This window comes from Lolium rigidum, chromosome 7 (genome assembly GCF_022539505.1).
Source record: "Lolium rigidum isolate FL_2022 chromosome 7, APGP_CSIRO_Lrig_0.1, whole genome shotgun sequence".
Lineage (NCBI taxonomy): Eukaryota > Viridiplantae > Streptophyta > Magnoliopsida > Poales > Poaceae > Lolium > Lolium rigidum.
Window position 1 is genome coordinate 191,283,338 of NC_061514.1, and position 7,001 is coordinate 191,290,338.

A 7,001-nucleotide genomic window follows, 5' to 3' on the forward strand; every position below is an offset into this window, starting at 1 on the left:
TTGGTCTCCCGCAGGCACTTCATCTTCCTCTGTATCGACCATGACTACTGCACGCTTGAACTTGTCTTGGTACAGGTCCGGGTGGCGCTGTTCATATGCTGATAGTTTCGAACCATGTGCGCCGGCGAGGGATAATCTGCTTGGGAGGCCATGTCCTTGAGCTGTGTTGCAAGGCCTGCTACGCCAACTCGATCGCTTCCTTTTGAGTTATACGAACCGAATAACATCGGTTCCTAAGATTCCTGAAGCGGCTGGATGTACTCTGTCACCGTTTCCCGCGCTTCGACGTAGTTGTGCTAGATCGGCAATGCCGGACTCGGAAGCTTCGAACGGTATTGCATATGGAACTGTTCTTCCAATTGCTTCCAAGACTCGGATGGAGTTTGCTGGCAAAGAGGTGTACCATCCAAAAGCCGATCCCGTGAGGGACTGCGAAAAGAGCCTCACGCGTAGCTGATCCGACACTGAAGCCGGTCCTAGTTGAGCCAAATATCGGCCGACGTGCTCGATGGAACTGGAGCCATCCGATCCACCGAATTTGGAGAAGTCAGGGAGCCGATATTTAGGTGGCAGCGGGATCATCTCGTAATCGTCGGGGTACGGCTTGGAATAGCCGACTGCCCTTCTTTTCGGCACCATGCCGAACTGGTCTCTCAGTATGGTACCGATCTGATCCGCTGTGCTGGCTGTAGGAGTTGCACTCTGAAGATTCGCCGGGGTGGCGTACTTAGCCAGCCATGTTTGCTTTTCCAGCTCTGAGCCAACTGCAGGAGCTGGGCTCGGGAGTTTCGTCGGTGTGGCGTACTTAGTTAGCCACGTCTGCTTCTCAAGCTCTGTTGCTGACGTTTCTCCCGTCTTCGCCGGAGTCCCCGATGTTGTGGCCTGGTTTGTGAGTGCCCAGTTACCACAATCTGGCACATACGTGCACGCGTATCCTTGAGGGATCTCCTTAGGCGCCTCCATTAAGAACTGGTAGTCACTAGGGTCACCACCAATCTTGTAGACGAGGAATGCCGGTGTAGTCGGCACTTCAGCAAGTGCTGCCAACGCATATGGCAGCGGTGGACGGGACTCGGAATGGCAACTCTCCTTGATGAGTCCCGAGAGCTGGTCTCGACGGCGAGTACCGGTGGCTCATGATCTCCTCGGATTACGCGCAGAGCGACACGCTCCAACACGTTGACCAAGTTTTCGAGTGGCGATGTAGCGAGTGAGCCACCAAGTAGTTGATCTCCTGCCGCAGTCCCCGGTGCGTTCCTCCGAAGGGGCGAGAGGTCTATCCCATCGAGTGCACCTTGAGGTGAGAATCCCTTCCATCTGATGCCATGGGAACGGGTTCTCTGAAAGGAGCCGATGAGGTCGGCTTCGAGGGTGGCCTTGATCTCGTTGTATTGCTTCTTGAGCTCGTCGGGCAGCTCCTCGTAGGTGATCGGCGTGCCGTCCGCCATCTCGGATGTAGATGGCGATGTGGTTGATGTAGACGATTGTCCCACCGGGCGTGCCGGAATGTGTTGATTGCCAAAACCCACCGGCGGGCAGCGGCCTTGTCAACACCGTAGAGCCGGGAAGAGCCTAGAGCTGCGGCTGGGCTGAGACCCCTCCGAGCGACGGCCCGCAATGCTCTTCCGGTCACACGCGGCGATGCAAAGTGCAAGGGCGTGCCACCTGACCTATACCCGGTCGGGAAGGTGATGGGGATGCCTCGCTTAGTTTCCTGCGGGGCATACATGTAAACGTTAAATACGAGCCTCGATCGGCTCTCGGGTTATCCCGTGAATCGGCTCAAAGAGCCGATCCACCCATGATTCGTACGGGGTGCACGAATACTTGGTGGTCCCGCTTGATCAAGATAGAGCTAACTAGATCTACGACGATTTAGGGTTTTCACCGCATAATCGGATCATCCTACTCCGAGGTTGGGCCTCGCGGCCACGCACGGTGCTCGTAAGCCGATCCTAAACAAGGCCTAAAAACCAACATGAAGTTGATCCTCGGAACATCCTGTTTAGGACTTGCGAACGCCACCCTACGTGCCACTGGATCCTCCCCCTTTGTAAGGCCTAACTATTGCGAGATATTAAACTAATCCTTGTAGAACAAGGAGCAATCGTAACGGATCAGATCTACTAAATAATGATCAAGCGGGGTGCCGCCCCCACACCTGAGATAGGCGTGAGGGCGGCTAGATATGCAAGGGTTGCACTACGTAAGCATGCTTAAACGAAGAACAATGCTAACCCTAACACATCTAATGATAACTACGTTGCTCGCCATCAAAAGCGCTTCGAGTACGAGCAACGCATGAACAACGTGGGGCTTGTGCTGCCTAGATCGCAAGATGCGATCTAGGCAGCATGTCGCTACCCGATAGAAACCCTCAAGACGAAGGAGTTGGCGATGCGCCGAGATTGGTTTGTTTGGGGTTGAACGTGAGTTGTTGTTTATTCCATAAACCCTAGGTACATATTTATAGTCCAGGGGACTTTCTAACGTGGGAATATCCCATCGTGCACGATACAAACTCTAACTTTTATCTAAGATAATAAACTACTAAATAAAGATACATGAGCAATTCAGCCCAAACCCTTCGTGCCAGGCCGCTTCAGAAATCTTCCACGTGTAATCTTCTAAGCCCGGCCCACCTCTGGATTTGTCCAAAATCTGGTGATAACAGGTTCTCAAACAATTCAAGGTTCTTATTTGGGTTTGGTGATATGAATAGCATAAACAATCGATATGATACATCATAACAATCATACACACAAAGAAATAGTGGTTATATAATAGGTAAAGAATAGTTGTCAATTTTAAGTTCTATAGGACATTGTTGATGATTACTTATATTGTACTTCAAAAGAATAACTTTTGAAGAACATGTTGATTAAGAAATAGTAAGTATTTCAAATAAGAACTATGGCTTCTATGGGTTGAGGGTCAAACAGTGGGGAAAAACCCCACTGCAATTTTTATTAATATATTAAAAAGAGGTTACAAGTGTACAAGGTGTACAAAAAAAGAGAAAAAAAGATAAAGAAAAGAAAAGAAAAGAAAATGAAAAAGGAAGAAGAAGAAAGAAGAAAGAAGAAAACTAGTCTAAACCATCATCTGAAAAGTTGAACCCGGACTTTGAATTGACCATCCCATTTCTTTTTCATTCTATAGGAATGCAAATGAAGCTCTTGCTTGAGCACTATTTTCCAATCAACAATCGAAGGTACTTGTCCTTCAAAGATCTTCCTGTTTCTGACAATCCATATGGACCAGGATGCCAGCACAATAATCTCAACAGAAAATGGCACATTTAGCTTCTCCTTGATGTCATAAAATGCTTCAAAAACTGATTGCTGATTGGAAACTTGAGGACAAAGAATATTCCAACATTCCTGAGCAAAGGGGAAGCTCCAGAAGAGATGTGCTAGCGTTTCCTCTTGATTACACTGAAGAGTGGCATAGTTATAAGACTATAAGTTGCAATTTTTCCTCCTAAGAAGATTCCTTGTATTTAGCCGATCATGCAAAAGCAACCAGAAAAAGAATTTGTGCTTTGGTTGGCAAGAGGATTCCCATATCCAAGTAAAGAATTTAGGTGCATGTTGTACTCCGATCAAGAATTTGTATGCATTGACTGTAGAAAATTTGTCAGGCCCCCAAATGTAGCACCAAGAATCATAGATATGTTGATGGTTCTCAAATTGTATAGAATCACATAAAACCTCCAACTGTTCAAACTCAGCAAATGCTTGTTGAGAAAGAGGAAGATGGAACATGTCTTGAAGGTATTCCATCTGCATCACTTTGGAGACAGAGAGATCACTTTTTTTTTAGCAAAGGTTAAGCGATGTGGAAATTTCTCATGTAGACAAGTATCTCCCCACAGGTCTGTCCAGAACAAAGCAGTTTTTCCATTACCCAATTTACATCTTGCCATGGCTTTATATGCATCAATGAGCTTCAAATGAGTTTTCCACCAAAAGGATCCTTCTAATTTAATATCAGGTGGCATGTCTTCATCATAGTAAGTGTCTCTTATGAGATTTACCCAAGGAATATCTAAATTGTTGTAGAATTTGTCCAAATTCTTGAGAAGCAAAGCTTCTATGGGTTGATTGATATTTGTACTTCAAAAGAATAACTTTTGAAGAACAGGTTTGATAAAGAACAAAAATTACTACAAGTAGGAGCTAGGTGCTACTAGGGTTTACTATTGGATATATTTAGTTCATTATTAGGGACTAGTTGGTTCTTAAGTAGAATGGGCCTATGTGCAGCAAGTATTGTCAGGTTTATTACTATGGTTGATCATAGGTATCATATCAAAGGATGGTTATTAAGGTGGTACCATGAGTTAAACATTAGGTTTACTATGAATTCTCATTTTCTTCACTAAGTAATCAATAATGGTGTTCCAAACTAGGTGGTTTATTGTTGTCCAAGTAGGGTTGAGTTGAATAGGAACATGTGATGTGAATTGCTATTCAAAATTGGTATTATGGTTAATTCAATGAGGTGATATTTAATGGTGATCAATGGTGCTAATATGTCATTAACAGGTTAGGTTTGCCCCTAAGTGGCACTAGTGGATCATATAGGGTCTATTCAGAAATAAGACATGAAATAATGACTTCATGTGAATTGTCCTAGTTTTATTTTAGTAGATCACAAGCATGAGTTCACTTGTTGCTTAATAAGGTGCTATAAGTAAAGGTGAAGTTCACATGATCACATGTGATAAACAACTAGGGTTTTAGAGTTGAATCTAATGTGGGATGATCACATAAAATAATGGGATCAAGGTTCTTGTTCATATTAGAACCAGGGTTTCTAAATTGTGATATCAGTTGTAATTTCTCCTATAAATGTTCTAACACTACTCGGCCATACAAGGGCTCTGAGAGGGGCAAATGCATCCAGATCGCTCGTTTCCACCGCGACAGTAAAAGGATGCCCCCGCTTTTCACCAGGGCCGTTCGATGCGGTCATTTTTTGTTTACCCGTGGCTGCTCCTTCACAGACAATGACATCTGGGCCCATTTTCATGCGGGACCGGTGGCCAGAGGCAGCTGCAGGCGCTCATCGTCGTCGCTCGTTTTAGTGGTTGTTTGCTGGAGGCGTGAAAACCCTAGATCGGCATTGGCTCTCCTCCCACAAATCCCTGTCTGCTCTCTCGCCTCCTCTCACCTCCTCTCTCCCGCCCGTCGACTCCGCCAGCCGCCGCGTCGCCGCCGTCGACTTTTCGCGCCGCCAGCGGACGGCGACCCCGAGCAGCCGCCGTCGCGCCTCAGCATCCCATGGAAGCGCGCGGCGGCGGCCGCGCCCGCGTCGAAGAAGCCGCCGTCCTCGTAGCCGTCGTAGCCCGCCAAGTTCGGCATCCGCCACTTCTTCGAGCGCCAGTCGCAGGCCGCCCCCTCCCAGACCGCCAGGCGCCAGAAGCCCGATGCTAGCCCCGTCCCCATGCCTCCTCCTCCCCCATCGCCGCCGCTGCCCCTGCCGGAGGAGGTCTCGCCGGAGGTCACCAAGACCCTCGCGCCAAAGCGGGTCAAGTTTTCTCCCGGAATGGTGAGCCCTCGTCTCGCGATTACTCGGATTTGACCTACTTTAGCTGCTGCCGTCTGAGCTCGTGGGTTGTTTGTGCTGTCCAGCTTGATCAACCAGAGCCGGGACGACGGGGCGGGGAGGTTATCACTTGGAAGATCTCGCCGGTGAACGACCACCTTCGCACCGGGCACTTGCCGGGAATGGCGCTTCATCCGTGCTCAAACAACGAGGTACACTAACCCCGAAGTATCTGCGAGTTCATACATGCTTAAGCACGTACTACCTCCGCCCGAATTAGCGTAACCCACCATCTTTGTGGTTATCTAATCTGTGGTTGTGGCTTGTTAATTCGACGTAGAAACATTCCTCGCTCGAGGCTATGAAGAAGTGGCATTCATCTCCATTGGGCCCGTCGAGGTGTACTGCTTCAGCGCGCAATCCGAATGCGTGTGGTATAGGCCCAGGTGGCTGTGATGGTATAGAGGATACCCAGAATCCCTTCCGGACGCCACCATCGCTGCCCTATAGCACTGAGGTACACATGCTCATATGCTCAATTGTTGTCTGGGTGGGTTGTCAAATGTAATTGCCAGTTGTGTAATCTTGTCATGCATCAAGCAGCAGTTGACCGCTGGTATCAATGGTAATGGAGGACCCGACCAGTTGGAAGCAGGGCAGCACAAAAAGGTGAACTAAATGGCTAACCTATGTTCTTTTCATACACCATCGGTCTTGTTACTTGTCAGAAATAATGCTAAGTCATCACTTTACTGAACCCTTTAAATTATGTCAAAACCTTTTCTTGCTAGGCACTACTAGATCTTGTAGATCAAGTTGAAGATGCAATTACGGAAGAAGAATTGCCAGTTGATGCTGGGAATAAAGGACAAGTCATATCTGGGAATAGCACCAACAGTAAATGTTCTTCTATTCTTAGTAGCAGTCCAAGTCTTGAGTCCAACGCGCCACTTGATGCCCCATATTTCGATAGTTTCCTTGTGTTGGAGGTTTGTCTTTTTTACTTCCACCTGTTCGTTTCTGATCAGTGTCAACGAGCTGCTCCAGTGACAACTGTTTTACCTTACTTTATAGGTGTCAGAAAAACACAAAGGTGATACTTCATCATGTGATCGCTATTCTGTTAAGGTGTGCCCCAAGTGAAGAAGCCGGCCGCCTGTTGACGTCAGAAACCCCCTGGCGGGCAGAGACGGGCAACACCGTAGAGCCGGGAACAACTAGGGCTGCGGCTGGCCCCAGTCCCTCAGAGCGACGGCCCGCAAAGCCTCCTGGTCGCACGTCCGATGTTTATCACAAGGGCGTGCCACCTGACCTATACCTCGGTCGGAAGGTGTGGATGATGCCTCGCTTAGTTTCCTGCAGGGCACACACGTAAACGTTAAATATGAGCCTCGATCGGCTCTCGAGTTATCCCGTGAATCGGCTCAAAGAGCCGATCCACCCATGAT